Raw genomic sequence first — 22,533 nt, forward strand, 5'->3', positions numbered from 1 at the left:
TTCGTGGTAGAGGTTGAGCTACACATGCTGTGAGCTCTGTGTAGACTTTTCCTCATGCTCTGGATTTCAAGCTGATCCATAAAAATGCCTGAAGGAGTAGCAGCAAAGGAGAGCAAGTTCCTGCCTTGGGCAACTCAGAGGATGCAAGCCATTTGTCTGAACCACCAGGCACTGCAGAGATGTCCAGCTCTGACTGAGGAAGATGCAAGGATGCAAGCCATTTTCCTGAACCACCGGGCACTGCAGAGATGTCCAGCTCTGACTGAGGAAGATGCATTGGATGGGGAGGCAGGGAGACTGAAAAAGCAAATAGGGAAGGAAGGGGATAGGATGAGTAGTCAGGAGAAGGGCAAGGGCAGACAAGGCAGGGGAAGCAGAAGCAAGGCAGGATGTCTAGGAAGAAACAAGATTTGAAATGAAGGAGTGGGATGACTGGCAGAGTGGGCATGGCCTAGAGTCAAATGTGAAGTCTAGCTGAGAAGCCAATATATACGGAAGGTGGAGATCATGTGGACAAAGGCAGCTGTGGCTGTGGAAAATCAAGTTATTGATACACTTAGATTCCTGCCAGCCAAGGCCTAGCTATGGAAGCAGTTTTGGAGTTGTTAGACAGTGGCCATAGCAGGGGAAAAGAAAATAATCTGCTTTTTACAATGGGGCTTGAGAAATCTCAGATACATGTCTGGAGAGGATATGTTTAATGTGACTGGAAAGGATGAAATGCTGTAACCTGGAGACTTCTCCTACACATAATGTCTGGGAGACTTGAGGATAGTTTGTTAGTACAACAGCAGCAGAAGGTGCCATTAGTATTTCTAGAGGAAGAAGGGTACAAAGGGTGTGCAGAGAATATGGATGGATTGAAGGAAAAGCAAAGATGGTGCTGTTGTTCCTGGCCTCTTGGGCAACCACGTGCGAGTGCCCTAGATGAAGGCAGATTTCCTGTAGGCATTACAGCTAATGCCATTTTAATTTCTGACATGTCACCAATGGAAAAAGATTTAGCATGTATTTATTCAATGTCACTAACAATACTCCAGCAGATGTGGGATAAGGAGGATAGGGCTGATCAATGGGGGAGGGTGGAGAGGACCTGCATGTTTGTAAAAACTGAAATGTGACGCTTACAAGCAGAAAGACTCTCTCCTAATAACTGCTAAGTATCCTCTGCCATGAAAACCTGCTGCCAAGTGTCATGTCAAATCAAGGAGACTATAGGCAGACACTGAGAGAGATCTTTTTCCTAAGAGTAGCCCACTGCTACTGGCATTGTTTGAGCTTGACAGGTTCTCACTAAGAACAACTACCCCTTCCCTGGTAATGAAGGAAAGGTTTAATCTCATTTCACTGCAGGTGAGTATGTTCAGTACAGTGAGTCCCTTTGCCACTGTTAGCACTCATGTGTTAGCCATGAGTGGTCTTCTGGCAGGTTTTAATCTATTTCATAAAGTCTGTAGGAAATGTGGGGCAGTGGGTCAGATGAGAGAGCAACTGGGTGCATCATTTTCTTCCCCCTCCTCCTACGTGTTGCAAAGCAGGTCACTGGCTCCTGTCTCAGGCTTATCCCTTGTCCCTACATGGGGAGGCTTGGATCTGCAGCGAGGGGTGGCAGAGGAGCTTCTTGCCCCTAGGCTGGATGCAACCTTGGTGTACAGACTGTGCAGGCTGCACAGATCTGCCCCTACTTCCACACTGTGTGACAGGGAAGACAGGCAATACACCACGGCTCCCTGCCCTCCCTTGGTAATCCTGCCCTGCCTTCTGCTGAAATCACAGAGAGGATTTAACGCTTCCTGCACCAGGGGTGACCATGAAGTCCTGACTCCTCCAACCCAAATGTGATTCTGGTCAGTAAATCATGAAACAATAGGAGGCTTTTTCACTCACAGTATGCAGCTCTGTCCCTGTGCTCACTAGAGATGGGCTCACACAAAATGCTAAGATTCAAGCATCCATGAGCACCAAGGGAATTCAGATTAGACAGTGCTTGGATGCTTTGGTGATTGGCACCTTAGAAATTACATAGATAGACAGAGCACAGTGGAAATAGATGGGACTTTGCAGCTTTGGCTCTTCTCTGCTAGTTATAATTATTTAAGATGATGTTTCACATCACATTCAAGCTCCTGTGCAGATAGCAGCAGCAGAGAACAAGAGATCTCTGCCACCTAGGAGAGGATTATGTGGATATGACAATGTTCAAACCCACTGGGCTCTGCCACGCTGCATTATTTAAGCCCAGTAACCAAATTTAGTAACCAGCCCCTGAGGCGCTGAAAGAAAAACACAGCTTCCAGAGCTCCTTCTCTGCAGTCCTGTTGGCTTCTTCCTTAAAGGAGCCACCAGCTTTTCTCTTCCTCCCTCAGCCCCACCATCCAGGTCTGACCTCCCACATTGTTGCCACAGGTGTCCTCTGCACAGGTGTAACACATGACCTAGGTACAAGCTGTCACACACAGTGTGAAGCCCTGGGAGCCCAGTGCAGAGGTACCTGCATGGGGAAAATGAGCCATCCCAGCTCCAGGCCTTCAGGATGCAGGGCACAGGCTTCATCTGTGCAGTGAGGTGTGAGCTCAGGTACAGACAGAACAACCCTGCAGTCAGCTGGGCCTGTCTGGACCACTGGCTGCTTCCCAGCTGTAGTTCTGTTTTCTGTATCTGTGTGTGCTCAGGCTCCTAGTGCTACCCACTCTGCCCAGAACTGCCTCTCACCTTTTTGGGAGCTTTGCAGCTCCATCTAAATCTGTGCATAAGCACGCCTGCTGGTAAAGTGTGTGGACAGAAGCAATTCTGGACATACAAACAGGCTCAGACTTGTGCTTGGCTGAAGACGTGTCCTTGTTTCCCTTGCCCACCAAGTGCTGCAGATGACGGGAAGAGGCGAGCACAACTCTAACTCTCACCAGCTCTAGCGTCCCTTCAGCAGCAGAGCTTTTGTCACTGCTCCACGATGTCACAATGACAAACAATGGCACTTGTTGACCAATTTTCAAAAGGACTAAAGCCAGGGAAGACAGGGAGGCTTGGGCAGACCCCCTGCCAGCATCTCAGACTGTAGGTCACGAGCAGGTGCTATGCCACAGCAGGCCCTTGACTGCCCGATCAGGTGGGAGTGCCCCAGTCCGTGTATGTGGCCAAGCTCTCTGGAGCAATCTAAGGGAAGGAGAGATTGAGCAGAGTAAATATTTAACCTGTGCTGTGTCAAATGCAAACACATGTCCACTGTGGTGTTTGTCATCACAGGGCCCTGATCTCGTATGTACACTTGAGGAAACAGAGCTTAACTCCCCACTGATTCTAGCAGAGCTGGCTTGAGAGATGCAGAATTTACCTTGGCATGTGAAGAGGTCATTTCAGTGAAATCCAAGCTCAGCCTCGGGGAGCCATGAAAGAGTGTTGAGACCTGCTGGTACTGTAGGTGACTCCTGCCACCACGGCTATTAACTGCAAGGCGTATCCTCTCCACCCCAGCAATCGGACGCCACTGCCTCTTAAAACTGTCTGCTGTCTCTTAGATCCCTCCCTGGCCTTCTGCCCAGAGCCCCAGAGGCAGAGTCAGAGACTGGTGTTTACAAACAATCTTTTAAACCGTGTGTGGAATGAGAAAAAGGAGCAAGCCCAGCTGAATGGCCTTGGGAGGGGCAGATCTCATCAGAGCTTGCACGGAATGTCTTCCAGAGCCACCTTTCTTCACCTAGAAGAAAGTTCTTCACCCAGCTCTGTCTGAGCTGCAAGGACAGGGAAAAATGACAGCAGTAAGAGGGATCTCCAGGCAGTCAGGGCTCCTGCCAGATGCAGCTCCTGTGAGCTGGGCCTCTCAGGTTGCTACCATGCCATGAAGCAAACATCAACGCTGATCATAAAGAGCATAAAAGCTTTGCAAGGAAAGGAAGATTTTGGGGTTGTGTGGATGGTAACAGCTAGTCCACAGGGCATGAGATCTCTGCCATCTTGTGCGCAACACTGATCATAAAGACCAGCTTTGCAAGGAAGGAAGATTTTGGGGTTGTATGGATGGTAACAGCTAGTCCACAGGGCATGAGATCTCTGCCATCTTGTGCTATTCCCAGATGCCAAATTGTGGATATTGAGGATTGTTCAGGTTTTTTGATTTCTGTGGTGGTGTTGTTGTTGTTTATGCAATTCTCAGCCTGACCAAACTCAGAAATGGGTTATTTATCACATACCTCGAACGCCATAACTCATAGGGCCTATTGCACCAGTGTCCCTAAGCTGCCCCTACCCCATAGCCATTTTATCTGTAAACCACAAGCTCTTTCCCGGTATTCCTATTGTTCAAGTGACCACCAGGGCCTACACCAGCACTGGCCTCTGGCCAATGGGCCCGGCAAGCAGGCGACACCCTGTATAAACAGAATTCTTCTCTCTTTGTGAGCCCTGTGCCCAGTCAGCTCTTCCCTGCCCCACACAGACCCCCAACAAGATGCTGCGAGTCTGTGCCAGCCAGGATGGCAGCCCTGGCTGCCATGGGGACATCGGTCCTTGGAGAGCTGTCCTCATGCAGCACAGGGCACCGGACGCCTGTCAGCTGCTGGCTGGCTCCTGCTGAGCAGTGCTGGGTGTCACACCCAAGAGCAGGGTCATTTTCTGTAAAGCAAATTTATTCTGGTCCTTTTTGAGGTCCTTTTTCTCCCCCTCTCAGGGGGAAACTGTCCAGCAGTTCTGTTGTGGGAGAAGTTACTCTGCCAAAACTTTTTAAACAGTTGCCCATGGGGACATAGTATGCTGGAAAAACAGTCATTTAATTCTGGTGTGATCACTTCAGTTCTCCAGCCTGGCTTTTTCCCTCCTTCCCACCCTCCCATCCACTGGAAATTAGCTTGCTCAATTCAGTTGCAAGCTCTTTGCAGCAAGGATGAGAGGGCTGTGGTATGGCCTGCGACAGGACAGATGCCCAGTGCTCCTCACTGCTTTAAACCAAAGCAAAGCATGCAAAGCCAGTGTGCAAAGCGTGCAAAGCCAGCATATGGCCTGCTCTTGGGAAGGGATGTGACTCCCCAGCCTTTTCTGTGGACCCACATGGAAACACAACTGAAAATAAAAATAACAGTTCTGGTGAGAGCACGGCAAAGACTTTCAGAGGCCATGACTAACATTAAACCACTTGGCAAAGCACTTCTCACTCTCTGCCTTTCCTACTCTCCTGGAACCTGAGAAGGGGCATAACTGGAATCCCTGTCTGGGAAAGGGGAGGACAAAGAACATGTAGATGCCCAGCCTAGGATTTCCTGAAGCTACTACTCACACCAGGCAGACAAGAGCCACGTGCAGCAGCTCCAAAAGCAACTGACAGGAAGGCAAAGGCGTGAGATTGTTTGTGTGAAATGTATACATCAGGACTGGCTGAGGGCAGCCCAGACCTCTGTCTCCATGGAAGTAGAAGCAAGGCCTGGGGTTTTGCCAGCAGCCTGCTGCCACCCAGCCTGTTCTTATGCTAGCAGGATTCATCTGCAGCAGCAAACATCCAGTCAGAGAAGATTTTCAGGATGGGGTGCATGGCAGGGAGGGAAGGGGTGAGTGGGTATAGAAGAGGATAAACCTGTAATGTTCCTCAACTGCGGTACAGAAGCAGCCTCAGATTTCCTCCTAGGGCTCAAACTTACCTTGGCAGAGCTCTTATCTGCTCAGCCACGCTCACACACAGGGGAAGAGCCACTGCTGCCTGGTGCACCAAGCCCTTCCTGGGACTGGAGGCTCCATTCTTGCTCTGCCCGGGACTGACACACTTACAGCCTTCCTCAGGACTGAGGTGGTGGCAGCTGAAAGCCACAGCAGACACGTAGATGCAAGAGATCCAGACAGAAAGAAGTTGCACTCTGGCACAGGCAAGATGCGGCGGTTGTCAGTGGGGGAAACTACTTAGGGGTTAGAAATCTGCTGACTGCCTTTACACAGGACGAGGCTCAGGAGACAAACCCTTGTCGAGTAGTTGAGCTCTGTCTGAGTCTCCTCTGTTCCACAGAGCACATGCCACTGGTGTACAACCCTTCACTAGATGGCTACACTGGCCGTGGCCCGTCATCAGCTGCTGAGCAGCGGCTTTCCTTCCCAGCCAGGTATCCTCTCAACAATGCTAAACTCCCCGAGAAGGAGGGAGCAGGGGAATAGCACTCTAAAAGCAGTCTGCCCTGTAAATCATGACCTCAGTATTGTTTGTACTGAAATCCAAAAGCAGGAAGAAGATCATCCTCATAATATTTTTTCGTGGGCAGTCAATAACTAACCTCTGGGACCCGGCTGCTTACGAGAGAGAAAATTTCTGAAAGACAGCAATAAAGAGGACGTGGGTGCAGGGGGAGGAGGAAGGCGGGGAGGGGGAGAGGAGGGGTATGTATGTCACAGCTTACCTCAGAGCCAGAATTAGAAGCTGGGTAAAAAAAATAAAATCACAGCAGGAAATAATGTGTGGCTTAAAATAGCAACATCAAATGGGAGCTAGAATGGGGAGTGGGTGGCATTTGAGGTTGCTGCTCTGTTCCTCCCTCAATGGCAGGGTGATTAATATGTCTACTCTACTTGTATTTATGTAACAAAGGGCACTAAAGGCCAAAGCTGCATTGTCACCAACACTGCAGGGTAGTCTGAATATTTTCTTCTCCCTATAGCATTAAAAGGGAGGACATGCACTTTTGCTTCCTGCCTCAGAAACCAAAAAAACAATCTTAAAAACATCCATGCTTCAGCACTGTACACACAGTTACATTTCCACTGCTTGGCATGGTGGCACAGAGACCTTTAAGGCTTTGAAGGCATTCCTGCTGTCTTTCATGGCTCCCCACAGAAAAAGCCTGTTCCCAGAGAACACCTGTGAACTTGTTTGGGTTGTCTCTGGCTGGAGGCTGCACTGTAATAGCAGGCAAGGTACCACTACATGTTACTACACATTTTCGTGCTCGTTCTCTGCATTTGCAGTGAATCATAGATCTCAGAGATGGGTCATGCAGTCCATTTCCTTGCCAGCGCAGGATTGTTCCCAGCCACGTACTTAAAACCCTCACGTTTCTCTTGGGAGACAGTGATTCAGACTGATCACTCTTCTCTTCACGCTTTGTATCCTGAGAACTGCATTAAAGATTTGAAAGCACTCATGTATTTTGATAAGAAAGGGATGTTGTTCTCGGGTGCCTCAAGAACTGTTCAACCCACCACATCGCTGTTCAGTGATGAGTGGCTGCCGGATGTATCACACTTGTTTTTTAGACTCCTCTGGACTAATAAGCAATGCAGAGGCCTGCATGGAATTTGCAGTGAAAAGTAAGAAAGCATCCCAAGGGGTGCAGGAGGCTTGTGTCTCAGCTGGCCACATTCAGCACCTCCCACTCATCTGAAAGGCCACGTGCTGCCAGAATTCCTTTTCTCAGTGTCTGGTCCTCTCAGAGAGCAAAGGCAAGAGCAAAGGCCTTCCTTCATCTCCACACACACACACACACACGAGCCTCCCACCGCTCCAGTCGCCTCTATCAAAATGCCCGCTTGCAAGTATCTGAACATGCAAATAGCTTAAGAACAACTTTGTAGTGTGATAAAAACCTGCTGCATGGGCCTGATCCTGATATTCCCTGACATCAGCAAATATCTTTGACATAAGCTGAGCCCTGCTGCTGTTGGAGGAAGGAGAATCTGGCCCAGATCTAATGCAAATCTTCCCACAGGCAAGCACAGCAGCACGATTTGTTTAAACATGGCATGCTGGTGGCTGCAGACAGAGATCACTCCCAGCAACTCCATCAACATGAATAATATCCTGCTAGTTAAATCCAGCCATGGTAAATATCTCCACCATGTTATCCCTCCAAGCAAATATAGTACCTGCATGGAAGAAATTCCTCAGAACGTTTCCTGTCTGGAGCTGAAGCTTGCCAGGGACTGAATTTCCTGTGAGGCTACAGTGGGGAATGCAAAGCAAAGAAGCTAAGAAGAAAATGAGATGATACATATTTGGACCTGCTCTACACAGATCCTCCTAAGCAAGCGCACTTCCCCCCCCACCCCACCCCGTACCCAATTATATAAAAATGAAGCACTTGGATTTTCAAGATTTTCAAATATGGGCTAGGTTACTTTTCATTAAGCATTCTTATTTTTACCCCACTGCCTCCCTCTCTACTAATTTTTTTCCAGCTGCAATTCTGTGACTTGCACATCCTGAAAATGAAAGGGGTTGTTTTTGCCAATAGCAAAGTGCTATGCATCCTTTCAACCATCTGGAAATGGATTTTTTATTCTTCCCCTCTCCCAGCCACACACGCACGTGCGCACACACAACCGAGTCTTTGTCTCTTGGAATCATTTCCCACACCAAAGCTGATGGCCATTAAAAGAATTCAATAAAAAAGTTCCACAGGCATTAAGAGGCCGAGAGAGAATAAACAGGGTGACTTCCTGGGTACTTGTTCTCATCCAAACTGCCACCTCATGAGGAAGTGATGAATGCAATGGAGCATATGGTTCAGTTGTTAGAGATTAGGAGGTAGTTTAAGGCTCTTGCGGTTTTGTCCAGGTTCTGCTACAAACCACCTTTGTCACTAAGAGCAAGTTGACTACCTGCTTAGTGCCTCAGCCCCCCCTAGCTGAAAATAGGGATAGACTTTTTAACTCTGTGTGATGGTCAATGTGTTTGTGTTTGTAACGTGAGCTGATCTCCAGAGATGAAAGAAGTAATCTAAAGTGAAAATTGCCATGATAACTCTGTGCTGAGCCTAATAGAGTCAAGCAGGACACTTTGGGAGCCAGAGACTACACTTGATCATCCCTTGCCCAGAGGCAAATGTTAAGTGAGCCATGTCACTCTGCTATCCAGATGACTGCAGGTCTGCAGGAGGAAGCAAAGAAGAGCCAGAGCCACAGTGACTGGTACAAACATGCTTATAGTGTCCAGCTGAGAATGAGTAACAGCTGCTTGCTCATCATCCTGATTTCTGTCACTACTAGTGTTTCTGAATGCTGAAGTGTCCCAATGCTGTGACTCAGGGCTGTGAGTCATGGGGCTGTATGTCTCCACCGCATGGAATCACTCACTTGCTCTCTGATGAGATTGCAGAAATCACAGATCATCTTGGGTCTCTTACAGTGGTAAGTCTTAAAAATATAGACAGATATTTACAAACACATCCAGAACAAAGTCATCCTGTCTCAAATACTGTCTACAGGGGATTTGTAGTAAAGCTCAATTTCACATACACATCCCACCCAATAAATCTAGGAAAAGTATAAGTCTTTTTTTCCTTCTGTGGACATTTAATCCCTATATCCCCAAAGCTATAGCAAATCTGGGCTAAACAGGATGCCGTACAGGTAGCACTCAACCTTTTGTTTCCCCTACTTTTGCCAGTCACATTTTTAGACCTGAAATTCTGGCACTGTGGTGACACAATGCTTTTTGGCATTGTATCTGCCTGTCCAGGCTCTCCAGCATCCCTGGAAAGGGAGCTTTGATCTAATGGCATTCTCTTAACCTTAGCGATAGGCACTAGTTGCACACAGGGCTGCAGTGTGAGCCCTCTCTGAGCTGGCTGTCATGACCTCAGAGAAGACACCAGAAACCCCCAAGGTATCATCAGATCTGTGTTGATCACATACGGCACAGGGACAACTTTCTCATCTACAGACGGCAACACCAACCACCTGCACATTCCAGAGCTCACCTCCAGTTTCTATAAATTCTCTGTTGACACAGGTGCAGCTGAAATGGCCACCACTTCCTCTTGAGATGAGGGAGCAGGGGCTCACCTCAGCGCTGACCTCACCGGCTGGGAACCTCCTGCGCTATCCACCCGTCCAGCACCTAATCAGTGAAGCGGAGTCCCCACACTGACAAGAGTGGGATTGCCGACACTCCTCTAGTGGCAGCACAGTTTGTGTTGGCAAAAGAGTGTTTCTGTTGGCATATGCCTCTTCCCAGAATTGATTAAGTCATGCCTGTTTTTGCAAAAATCTCTGCAGCAAGGTGTTTTACTGGTGTAAAGATGTGTAAAGATATGTAAAGAATCGCTCTGTTTGCTCACAGCCAGTCTGAATCCTTCCCACAAAAGTACATAAAAGACTGTGTTGGCAATCTCCCCAGGTGGGCTTCTGTGTGCTGGGACAGGCTGAGTGCACTTATATGTCTGAACGAATGCAGACAGACAACCAACGAGACCCATACTAGGAAAGCAAACACAATGCTCTGAGCACAGGGACTCCCAAGTGATAGGAAGTGACTTCAGCACACCAATTCCTCTATTCCCGTAACTCTCTGTGGGTTTGCCAACAATCCTTATCGTCCTTGCTGAGAAAGGAGAGCTCTGCTAACTGATTACATCCTCGTTTCCTTACTGTGGTCAGTCAGTTGCTGCATGCCAGAAACAGCTGGTACCATTGATAGATAAGCACATGTCTTGATGGCTCTGCCTGCTCTAACCACATCCATCCCTGCGACTACGAGACAGGCAGTTCTCAAAACGAGTGAAACAAAACACAACAGTTTTGTTACCAGGACTAGTTTTCTATAGACACTAATCCAGGGAATACTGACTTTTCCCATATTTCCTACAAAATACTGTAGGTCTCCATGAAGGGGGCCAGGATGGTGCCAACACCTCCCCATCAGTCCCCCAAAGCAGGACATCCCACAGCCCAACAACGCCTGCAGACAAGGCAGTTCAAGTGCTGGACCAAGAAGATGCAGGCCTCAAGACCCCAAGTTACCAGGCCTCCTGAGATACCATCTCTAAATGAGGATCCATGCCCTGAGCTGACAGGGTCGGGTCTAACACCACCACCTGAGACTAGCCAAGAAATGTGCAAGACTGAGCTCTTTAAGGACAAGCATGAATGCATTTGGAATTTTACCCCGTTTTGATTAAAGCTCTCTGCACCTTGAGTTCAGCATTTTTGGATCGCCTGAAGGCATTCTTCAAAAGCAATAGCACAGTTAAGCAATAAAATGCCTCAGAATCACCTCTACTCCAAGCACGCTGCCCTCTTTTAAGCAGTATATCATGGCAAAAGTCATCTCAGGCCGAATTTCTCTTCAGTTTGAGTCACAGGAGTGTCATCAGAGATGGAGTTAGCTCAGTGTAAGTGAGCAGAAGATGGACAATTTTATTTTGGCTTTGGTCTTTTTTTTTCTGTTCTAGTTCCTGGAATCTGGTTTGTAGAAGTGGCCCTTCCTTTGCTGTGAGCTCACGCTTTGAGGTGGGCAGAAATGTTCAAATAGCATCTTCTTTGACCTTTCTGGTACTGAGATGCTTGTTGTTGCTTTTTTTTCTAAGTTTCTGAGAAGCTCCCACAAGCCTCTGTCCCCCCATCCCCTGAACTGCATCTGCAGCATCCAACAACAATCCCTCTGGAGGGCAGCGTGGCTCTCACAGTGACGACACCACACTCTTAATTTGTTCCAGCCTGTTTCACACTGACATTTTAGCACTGACGTCATCAGCTGCTGAAATTTCACTGCTGCTGCTAAGAATAACAGCCCTCTTCATCCTCCACCTTACACCAAATAATTATTTTAATACTGTAGGGATCTAGGCTTATCTTTTCTGACACAAATCAGGTTCTGGTGGTTAAAAGACGTAGTAAGAGCAAAGCATTGCAGATGCTTTTATGTTCTGTCAGCCTAGGACAGGAAAAAAAAACTAACACAAAAATAAAAAGTGTATTGCTAAGTTGTAGGAGTGCTATAAAAATGAACAGGAAAAGTTCAGAGTGATCTGTTTTAAAGCTCCTTTGTCAGACAGTCCTAGGCATTGTGGATTGCTTAAATAGCCTAGACTACAGTCAGCCCCAGAAATCCTTTACCATGCTCCTTCCAAATTCTCCTTTACAATGCTCTCCCAATGCTTTGTACCTTGAATATTTGCTTATACTGGTGCAGTGCGAGCATAAAGTACTGCCAAATCAGAATTTCCCATTGACTTTGGGGCCTGAACCAAATCCCATCGATTTCTGTGGGAGGATTTCTATTAACTTGAATGGGCATTGAATCAAACCTAAATTGGCAGTGCTCTGCACCCATTTGGCACAGTGCAGCTCTCTGCATAAGGTAGAGAATCAGGTCCAAAGACACTCAGAAATGCTTTAATTAGGAGCATTATTGAGGAGAGCAAGCTTTTCCATCATTAAGCTGATAAACTGAATTTGTTCTCTACTTTTAATAGCAAAGGGTCAAATTTTCAAAGACACTTGGTCTAAAGACAAAGCTGAATGCTTACAGATTTCCAAAAAATGTTTTAAGGCAAATCAGATGCCGAGAAGCCTTTCAAATCAACAGCTCTCTACACTTATTTATACACTTTCAGAAGTCCTAGGAGCTACCAACTGGCCTTTCTTGTAGGTTTATAAATTGAATCAGAAGTTTTGAGATGCCCATTACCTGCAGCCAGCAGCCAGGTCTGTTCACCGGTTGCTGGCCAGACCTGGGCCCTCGCAGGCACGGTGAGCAGCAGCTGCAGTACCTGCACCGATTATTGCCTACAGGCACCTGCCCCCCATTCCTCACAGAAGGAGAATGGCACCTCTGCCAGGCACAGCAAGTCATGCACAGTCCCTTCTGGGCAGGGGTGACAAAGGCCTCTCAAAACCAGGCACACAGAGGTCCTGAGATGCTGTTTTCAAGCCCTGCTGGGGAAGTCAGTGGCTAGCGCAGCTTCCGCTCCAGGAGCAGAGCTGAACCCAGACAGACCAACATCCGGTCAAGGAGAAAATCCCCACAACTGCTTTGTTACTGCTTCCCCATCAGCTCTGGGGTCCAGCATCATTTCCTGTGTGGCTGCTGACCCTCTCAGGCACCTTCCTCTCCTCCTTGATCTTTAGCAACTGCTGTCTTCATTATCTCTGCATCTCCCTTCACTGCAGAATAAGGGAAGTATTAGGAACTGGCATTTCTGATGGATCCTTTGTTTATTGGGTTGGAGTTATTTTGTCTGGCTATTACTTTTAATTTGGACTTAAGCGATTGGCATACTCTTTTTCTGGAAAGTACAAGGAGACTGTTCATAAGACATGTGAGAAAGACATCCCTGCTTAAAAATGCCGGAGGCTGCAAGAGAGAGAAGACGAGAGCAGCATTCTCACACTAAGAAGCCCTCCCATGAAGTGCTGCTGGAAAGAGACCCAGAAAAGGTTGATGCTGGAGAGGAAAACAAAGAGAAAGTGAAAGTGGTGTCAAAGCCGCGGCTCGAAGCTGGGAATGTCTGCTCCGACCCCTGGCAGCCATTCCCGTTCGGCCGGAGGGGTCAGCAGGGCCACATGCCGATGGGCTGACAGGAGCATGTCTCTGAGCTGACGTGCCTCTTCCGCACACGTCAGGATGGGCTTGGCTGGAAGCCTGAGGGATAGCTGCGGACACCTGATTTCCTCAGCCCCCGTGCTAACCTCTTCCTCTCTTCCTCCCCATGACTAATTCCCCTCCACCTCCTCCCATGCACACCCCCAGATCCTCGCCCCGTGCATTTCTATGCACAAAAGGCACTTGTTAAATTGCGCCACCTGCTACTGGAATGAGTACCAGGTAAAGAGATAGGAATGTACTGGGGAACGTGATTCCTACAAACCAAGGAAACAAAGAAACAATTCCGCCCTGCACTGGCAGGCACAGAAGCAGCTCTCAAACCATCTCCTGATAAGAGTCTCGCTTCTGAGTTAGGGTGCTCTTAGAAAAACACATTTAATTTGCTGAAGAAGTTGCTCACTACAAACAGTAAGGCCTCACATATGCTCGTGTCTGTCTGGGGAGTCAGCAGGCCAGGGCATACCTGAGCGGGTTCAGCTCCAGGAGGGTGAGCCGTGACTTGGAGCCACGCACTGGAAGCAAAGCTGTGCCCAGCAGCATTCCTGCGTGTGAGTGGGAATGGCGCTGCACCGCCATACACTTTCTGCTTTCTCTTGCTGACATTGACAAAACTGCTCCCAGCTTCGGGCCGTGGCTCTGGTTCTGCTCTGTACCACCTTTACTGGGATGCTGCTGTCCCAGTTTTGAGTCTAAGCTTCCCCAGGGCGAGCAAGAGGGGGAATGGGCCTACGGGGTTTTTTGTTGCTTACACCAAAAAGAATTATCTAATTAAAAATCATTGGAAACCACATGCATTTGCAGAAATGGCTCTGCTTCAGAGAAATCTCTCGAGGCAAATAAGTGAGTAATTCTTCAAGGGTTTATGAAAATAGCCTGTATAGTTACACTCGCTGGGATAAAATTACAAGTGTTTTCAATCCTCATACTTCGGGGCATAAGTTGATCCTCAGCTGGGGGCCAGGGAGGAATTTCCTCCCAGAGGATATTATTGTTCTGAGATGTATCTCATGGGAGATTCACATCCTCCAGAGTATCTGGCATTAGCCACTGCAAGAAAAAAAAATAAAAAATAAATAAAAATAAAAAAAAAAAAGGAAAGGAAAGGAAAGGAAAGAAAAAAGAAAAGGAAAGGGAAGAAGAAAAAAAAAAAACCCAAAGAACGGAGCCTGTGTCCTGGTCTCCCCGCAGCACACCTCGGGGCCCGGGCCGCCCCCGCGGTTGCACAAGCCGCCCTGTCCGATGTTGTAAGGGTCCCCGGAGGTCCGGGAAGGGCGCGGGCCGGGCCCGCTCCTTCTGGGAAGCGCCGTGACTCACCCGCGCGCCGGCCCCGCCCCCGCGGGGACAGCCAATCACCGCCCGCCGATTTGCATCGGCGCCCGGGGGCCGCTGGGAGAGCGGCGGGGGCCGCTCCTGGGGCCCCTGTGGGCCCCGGCGCGCCCCGTGCTCCGTGCGGGCCGCGCTCCCTTTGGGAAAAGGCGGGGGGACCGTGCTGTGGGAAAACAGCGCTCGCCGTTACCTAGGGGAGAAAGAGATGGGGGCCTTCATATAGGGTGTCACATGGCGCTCTGTAATTGCCCGGATGACCCTCAGTGGTCTGGGGTGCAGGCTTCAAACCTGTAGCTGTCTAGCGACAGAGTGGTTCAATTCCACCTTTCGGGCGGGGCCGGTCCTGCCCGGCTGATCCGTTTTGTCCCCTTGGCACTGCCAAGCCCGACCGGCTCAGGGGTAAAAGGCGGCGCTCGCCGTGCTGTCCCCAAGTGTCACCGCACTAGCAGCACGTTTCCTTTACCATTCTTCCGCTTTATTCCTACGTTTCCGTTACCATTTTTCCACTTTATTCCTACGGCACCGGACTGCTGAAGTGGCAGCGTGCCAGGCACAGCCGAAGGACAATTCAGGTTTTAATTGGATTTTTCTGTTAAGCAGATCTTTGTTAAAGTGTGTCACATGTCCTACAAGAACAGAAAAGAAGTAAATAACAGAAGTCATTCTCTAGATCTGCTCCATATTGACGATAACCCATCTCCCACCCACGCTGCAACAAAGATGCTTCACTTCAGCAGTAAGCACGGGTGCTAATAATGTCACCCAGCCCCATGAAAAATAAAGGTTAGCGTCAAGCTAAAAAACATATTCTTCAAGCAGAAGGCATTTATTTTGTGATATCCTGTCGCAACAACTCTCCAGTTGATGATTTGTGGAGCCTCTAGTTAGGACAAGACCCCAGCCACCCCCACCGCAGGGGACAGCGAGGATTGGAAGGGCAATTTCACATTATCTCCTGGCCCCACAAGCAGGAAGGGCGATTCTGCCTGGTGAATTGCAGAATACTGAGTGAATTATCAGATCTCCGGTGTTCCTGGTTGCTTTTTGAGGGGCGCAGTGCCATCCGGAGTTAAGTAGGTAAGCACCCCTGGAATGACTGTGCTTTCCTTACATGGAATGAGTCACTCCAGCTCAGGCCTGGGAGGAGAAGGGAAGGGCACAGGGAGCCCTGAGACCATTGCTGATGGCTGCTACTGCTTTGAGCCTGCAGACCCCTGAGCTGGCTGGGGAGGAGCAGCCTCGATGCCAGCAAGGCATGTTGCTCCAGGAATACACGGTCCTGTTACGGGAAATCTGGGGGGAAGAGCCCCTCTGAAGCTCCCACAGTGTGTGTGCCAACTTCTCCGTGGCCTTGCAGATGTGCGTGCACAGCTGGGAGCGCCCCGAGTCCCAGATGGCCATCTCTGTGCTCCACACCACTCTGCCTGCCAGCCAGCCTGCTCTGCCCATAATGAACTTTCTATGTGGAATTTCTCTGCGGCCTCAGAAATTGGTATCTGCTCTGCAGTTTGGCCGGGGGGGGTTGTTTTGGGGTGAGGGGGAGAGTTGGAAAGGCCTTTGCCCAGTAGTGGGCAGCTGAGAATGTTAGCGCTCTATGTCAGTTACCAAGCAGAACATAATACGGCTCTTTCATGTGGTGTTTATAACTGAACATGCTGTTTTGTGTCAGCCTGATTTTTTTTTTCCTTCCAAGAAGTAGTTTTGGATTAAATTATGACAATTACATTCTTATATTCACACACACACACCCCCGCCAGCTCCCACCCTTGCCCTGCGTGCACACAAACACAAACGGGAATTATGTGCTCGGAGCGTGATTTGAACTCCACAGCCTGGGATCTGTGCCTGGCATTGAGTTCACTTTTTTTTCCTCCACAACAAAAAGGCCACATCTACTCTGTACTCTTTCATTGCCTCAGGAAAAAGTAGGATGGTCAGATTGCTAGTGTGGGTGATTTGTCCCTCATGGAGCTGATGGGCATGAGACTTTCAGGCACGAGCGAGGAGGCTGGGGAGCTCTGCCTGGGGAGCTTGTGGCAAGCAGTGCAGGGACCTGGCTTTGTGAAATGCCCTGTGAATCCCTACTCAGAACTGCTTACACAGCCCCAGTCTGGCTCCCACACCCGGGCAGTGCCTCATCTGGTGGGTAACGCAGGCACATGACAGGAAGTGATCCCGCTTTTTTGGGCTGTGCTCGGCAGGGCTGCACCTCTGGCACATGGCTGAATGCAGGGAAGCATAGGTGTTCATTAGGACAAGGGACATAAAGGCTCTTGCAGCCTTTAGCTGACAGTGGGTGGGACAAGGCCTTAGGAAACAGGGCACCCTCTATTTCAGCGCTGTTTTTTAAACACTGGTTGGAGGAGAACACCAGTGTGGAAACCCATGAAGATGATCTGTCCGTAGGAGGGACATTTTGTACAATGCCATCCATGTCCTGTCTGAGTCAGCTTTGCTTGGAGTCACTATTAGTCAGGCAAAGCTTCCAGTGCTCCAACTGAATGTCACTTTCCTCCCTGACAAAGGGCCAAATTAAGAGGAGCCAAAGCCCTCACCACTGGTTAAAAGGCAATCCAGGGGTTACTCAGAGCCAAAATGCACGAGAGCCTGGCTCCTTAGTCAAACGTAATCTGCCTCCTGTTGTTTTCCCCATGGAGTCACAGCACGGTGAGGAGGATGTGCTGGTGACAGATGGCTGACGCGACTTGCTAAGTGTACGGGTGACTAGGCTGTGACTCAGCAAGTGTTTGGTTACAAGAGACTGGGAGCATGTGCTTTTGCACTGGTAACAGTGGTCCTAGCTGGATCTCCTCCTGGGAGGATCAGGCATGGGCTGTCGTGTGAAGCCTGTGACTGCCATCTTCCAAGGGAGGAAAGCAGGCACACGTGGCCTATTAGAACAGAAAGTCAGGCTCCTAAATTACTGTTTACACTTGCAATGGATAATGTCTGAGTGTGTATAAATATATGACCTGCCAGTGGTGCTTAGATGTCCTACTGGCCTTCAGAAAGGAAACATCCTGGCCTAAATTACCATCTGGCTCAGAGGGAGTAGGACTCGGAATTGCAATTGAGTCACTAGAGGGGGACAAAGACCTAGCCAGGGTATGCATCCATCTACCACTTCCCCCAGCTGCATCTGTGGGAGACACCTTGGAGAGACAGCTGCAGAAATGGCCCTGGTCCTTCTCAGGTTTGAAGGTACCCAGTCACAGGAACAGTTTTGTAGAGGCTGGGCATGCAGGGGGTGACGAGCAATGCTTTGTGGAAATGAAGCCACTCCTTTTCCCCCAGAAGCATGATGGCACATGAATGAGTAGGTCAGCAAACATGGTAGGTCATCCCACATGGTAGGTCATCCCACACATGCATGAGTAGGTCAGCAGCCTTCATGTTGGCTCTTCCAGCATTTCTCCCTACCTAGAGCCAGTTGGTGCATAAATGGCCTGGGCTTTCAAAGGCTAATTCCAGGCATTGCACAGCACAAGACGGTGTCACCTGGGCAGAGGACAAAGACAATCATGTATGGTTACAGGCACATGCCATTTTTCTCCTCTCTCCTCTTTCATGAATGGAGGAGAGCTGAATTCTCAGGTTTGGATAGGTGCCAGGTGTTATTGCTATCTCGGGGAGTTAAAGACGTCATGGAAATATTGGAGAACTTGAGCAGAGTGTACCTGTGTGCATCCCACACACACACAGAGAGCCCAAGTGGCTGTGGCAAGCAACAGGGCACTGCTTGCCAGTGACATATTGACCTGGAGCGCTTAAAAGCTATCCCACACACTGTCCTGGGGAAATGGAGACCGTAATGACTCACAGGAATGGATCTGATACGCTGCCCTCAGCCCAGGCAGGCTGTGTGTGGAACCAAGACACTCCCGTTTTCTCCCCTCCAGCATACTTCCCTGACCAAATCCAGGACTGAGCCATTTGGCTCTGATTGGAGCTGGTCAGAACATGTTTTTCTTTTCTTCTCTCTTCCCCTCCTTCACCCTTTGGAAAATGTTGACATTTCAGCAAAGGGCTGAAAACCCAAACCCTGAATATTTTCCATTGGAAAACGCTGGGGGAAAGGGAGAGGAATAATCCCCAAACTGCCAACAATCAAATCTCTTCTGCTTTTAAGGCTTTTGGGTTTATGCAAGGGAGGCATATTTGGAGGTCAGTGAACACTTTTTATGAAAATATCTGTTCTCTTAAAACCAAATTTTTCACTTGAAGTGTTCCATCTGGCATCATTTTCACTGGTGATGGTTTGGACACTCTCTACATCTAATTTTGGAAAGGACCTGAAGAAAATTTAATTCATTTTATTGGAATATAAGGCACAAATGACACTCCCACAGCACAATTGATACTGAGAATTTGTATTCTCAGTATCATGAGACTATACCCTGATATTCTTTCTTTTTGAAGAGTGCTGTTCACACAAACATCTCAAGCAAGTTTGGAACCTGGTCTCTGTAAACCCCACGCTCCCAGAGTTTCAGCTGACTTGCCTCAGACCTCAGAGCACATTCCTGAAGGGAACCTACCTTTCACAAGGTCACATCAAAGGCTGCAAAGGAAGCAACATGCACTGAAAGGCGTGTTACCTGTAACTATCCCTTGAGTAACTGATAGCACAGAACACTTACAAAGCGTTTTGTTCTGATGTCTTCAGCTGACTTACATTTCTGCTTGAATTGTAATGTAGACCTGAAACATGTTTCATCTTGGTTTTGCATATTATTCTGCTTTCCTGTAAGTTAAAAATAAAAAGGACAATGTTAGCATAACAGAACACACATATTTGTAGGAGATGAATTATGCCCTACAACCTTCACTAAATGTGGCTAATAGCAGGTTAGAGTTTATAAAAGGAAAGATCTTAAAATGGGCACACACTGGTCATAAATAAATTGAGGCTGCAGACTTGCAGAAACTCTCAAAACAACAGCAGAGTGAAGTTCAGGATAACCTCCAAAGAAAAGCAATAGGAATAAAATGCTCAACTGTTTGAAGAGAGATTTTTATCAGTTGTGGGATATCATGACAGCAAAGGAATATATTCAATCGCTCAGACAATCCTTTTAATTTGTCATGCCTCTTACCCCATTATTTTCCATGATGAAGCTTTTCAGTTACTATTTACATTCTCTCTGGTATGATTTAGCAATTGCGCTGCTGAACTTCGTTCTGATTTAATACAGCTCCCTGTCCCCTGTCACTCCCACGTTTTTCTGAACTAACCACCTGTGTTTGAATTCAGTCAGCACCAAACAAGGGGCATATTTGACTTCATCAAATCCCTGTTTTTATTATTTTCAGTTTAGGAACATGTCATTGTAATTATTGAAGCTCATAAAGTGGTGGGTTTAGAAAGATAATGATGCAAAATCTGTTTCAGACCTCGCCTTTGTTGGTTGGGGACAACTGAATTGCATGTTGATAAAAGGAACCAGTACTGAATGTCTCTGATAACTTAGTGGCAAGAAATACAGAGAACCTGCACTGGTGCTGCACATGCTTTGTCATAATTTTTCAAGATAAGTAGGTAACTTTTCACTTAAAGAACCTTACTCTTGAATTAATAAAGTCAAAAGATCAAGAGTTTTAACCCCTGGCCTTGGAAACACAACTGCATGCAAGAAGCCATGGCAGAATCCTGAGGAAGTGCCATCTGGAGCTGCAGAGCTGTAACTAGCCTTTGGAAAGCCATACACACATAGCTGAGCTGTAGCTATGAGCTGTCCTTGCTCCCATCAGTACTGCAGGGGCAGATGCAGAAACAAGGAGATCCCAAGTAAGAAGATAAAGAGTCAAATGATTCACCCTGTCACTGTGTGAAATGCAATGACTGGGAGAGCAGACAGATTAAGCCAGGGCTCATGACTGTTAACATTCACAGAAACATGTTCCACAAATTCTGCTTTCAGAGAAAAATTGGATTCTAGCTTCCTTCTGGTAATTTAAAGAGGCAACAATCTGTTCATATGACCTTCAGATCGGGCTGGTACAGTGACTGAATCCTACAATAAAAACTGAAGAATAGCCTTTTGGGGCAGAGCAGTGGTCCTCCCCACCCAGCACTCTTCTCTCAACTAGGGCAAGGTCCAGGGAGCACACACACCTGGACATTTCCCTCTCCCTTCTGTTTTCTCAGCATTCACCTTTGTTGGATTGGGATATTCCATTACACGTTGCCTGTTCCTTTTAGTGGCATTTTATAGACCTGTTGCCTGCAAATTTGTCTAATCCCATTTTGAGCCCACTGATACTCTCTGCTTCTGCAGCCTTCACAAGTTCTCTACCTTTAACATGATGTAATTTCTTTAAATTGTTCTAAACTCATCACCTACTAGTTTCATTGAGTGCTCCTTGTTCTGCTGTTGATGGATTTGGCTGTTAATGGCTGCGTTCATCTCAGCCACCTTGATTTAGTGAATCCAGTCCTTAGCCACCAGAGAAAATGGGGAAGCATTGCAATACTGGTTGCTCAGCTCACTTCAGCCCCTGACACTTGCTGACCTGCACAGAGTGGTTTTGTGCCTGGAGCACTCTGGCTATTACCAAACTCAGGGGAGAAAAATGATGGCAAAGCAAATGGAGTGCAACTTCCTGCCGGGCTGTGCTCCCCCGCAGCTGCTCACCGGTGACGCAACAGGTCCCCTTTGCGGTTCAGAGCTGGATGCTGATGGCCCCGTCCTTCTCCTGGGGCTCTGCAGTTCCGGGCCCAGCAGGGGGCTGCAAAGCAGCAAGCAGGATTTCAGGGAGGGTAGGCTGGCAGCCCTAGCGGGGGTGTCCGGGGCATCTTCCAAAGTGGCTTTAATTAATGAGCACATGTGCAGCGAGGAGAGTTACAGCATCCCACTCAAATTGTTGACTTGGAGCCGCTTCTGGAGACAGCCGTATTCTGCTCATTAGGAAAGAGCTTTTTTGCAATGCCCTTGGATTGGACAGCTCTTGGATTGCACCACGAGATCAAGTCCACGTACGGGCTGCCTGCCTTTCGGCTGCCAGCTCCAAGAGGGTTGTTTTTCTTGTCTTCTCATTCTCAAGGAGTGCTCAGCCAGATGGCCTGTTTTCGAATGCACTGTGCGTTGGTTGGATGTGTGTTTGGAGAGTCTGCCAGCTTCATGAGAAGGAAGAAAGAGCAAAAGAAAGGGAAAAAAGCACCATTTGGTATCTATCTCTGGGACCCAGCCAGAGTTGAGGCTCTGTTTGAAGAAGGGGGGAGTCTTAAGAAGGAAACTCTAGACAAAATTGAAAGCTGGAAAAACTTTCAGGCTTGACAGACTGGGAGACTGAAGTTCTGTACAACATCCCTCTACTACCTGGCTCCATTGCAAACGTGTAGCAGACTTCCTCAAAAACAGCAGTAAGAGCAAGCACGAGCACCAAGTGTCTGTCTCTCTGCTCTCCCAGTGTACCTCACCTGTGGGCTGGTATGTGGAGGGGTGACCCAGCCAGCTGCCCACCAAGGCTGGGTGATGCTGCCTGTGGGTTTTGGGGATTTTGCTCTCCATTCACCAAAACCAGAAACCATAGCATGCAGGCTGAACACATCAACTCAGGAAGAGGAATGCAATGGAGTAGTACAAAATACCCATCACTGTGGCCCAACACTTGAAGAAGCTAGCCTTAGTTACTAAATTAAGCCAGGCCAGTGTCATTTTCTTTCACCCTCTTATGTTCATTTCCCAGAAACACCTTCTGTTGGTTCGGTGCAGCAAATAAATACAGGCCAAACCAGAGCAACGGCTTTTTCCAGCACTTATTGGCAAATAATTTGAACCTGACAAGAAAAATCTGTTGTTGAAGGAAAGGGGGAAGTTTTGAAGTTTGGGTGGATTGTGCTTGGCTTTGTTTTCTTAACTAGATGTCATGTTGTGGTAACCACATATTGTTCCAAGCAGCAGGAGGAGGTC

The 22,533-nt window shown here is 48.2% G+C and overlaps 1 non-coding gene across 1 annotated transcript; it reads left to right on the forward strand.

Annotated features, from left to right (window-relative positions):
- Nucleotides 1–14,867: 14,867 nt before the first annotated feature.
- Nucleotides 14,868–14,954, forward strand: TRNASTOP-UCA. The gene has a single exon. It is a non-coding gene; the product is annotated as a tRNA-Sec (tRNA).
- The last annotated feature ends 7,579 nt before the right edge of the window (nt 14,955–22,533 follow it).

This window comes from Passer montanus, unplaced genomic scaffold (assembly GCF_014805655.1).
Source record: "Passer montanus isolate IOZ18808 unplaced genomic scaffold, ASM1480565v1 scaffold12, whole genome shotgun sequence".
Lineage (NCBI taxonomy): Eukaryota > Metazoa > Chordata > Aves > Passeriformes > Passeridae > Passer > Passer montanus.